This window comes from Penaeus monodon, chromosome 34 (assembly GCF_015228065.2).
Source record: "Penaeus monodon isolate SGIC_2016 chromosome 34, NSTDA_Pmon_1, whole genome shotgun sequence".
Taxonomy (NCBI): Eukaryota; Metazoa; Arthropoda; class Malacostraca; order Decapoda; family Penaeidae; genus Penaeus; species Penaeus monodon.
In genome coordinates this window covers 7,827,786-7,828,030 of record NC_051419.1, presented here as the reverse complement: position 1 = coordinate 7,828,030, position 245 = coordinate 7,827,786, and the positions used below count along the sequence as shown (strand labels likewise).

Below are 245 nucleotides of genomic sequence, written 5' to 3'. Positions count from 1 at the left end.
ACCCCATCCACGAAAGAGAATATGCAGTATTTACATCCTGTCTCCCTTTCCCAGCACTGCTTTAATCAAACTGAATGGAAAAAAATATTAAATGCAATAATGATACAACGCTGTGGATAAGAATAAAAAATTATTAATAAGGATGGGGTTTGGATTTTGTAAAAAAAAAAAATGCTTTGTATTACCATATATTTTTTTTACTGTGATATTGATAAAAGGTGATTGGGTTTTAGATATTGGTGGTT

General features: G+C 30.2%; 1 protein-coding gene across 1 annotated transcript in view; it reads left to right on the top strand.

The window, feature by feature from the left end:
- Window positions 1-245, top strand: part of LOC119594559 — a gene marked incomplete in the record, with an annotated part of 82,416 nt that overhangs the window by 64,345 nt on the left and 17,826 nt on the right.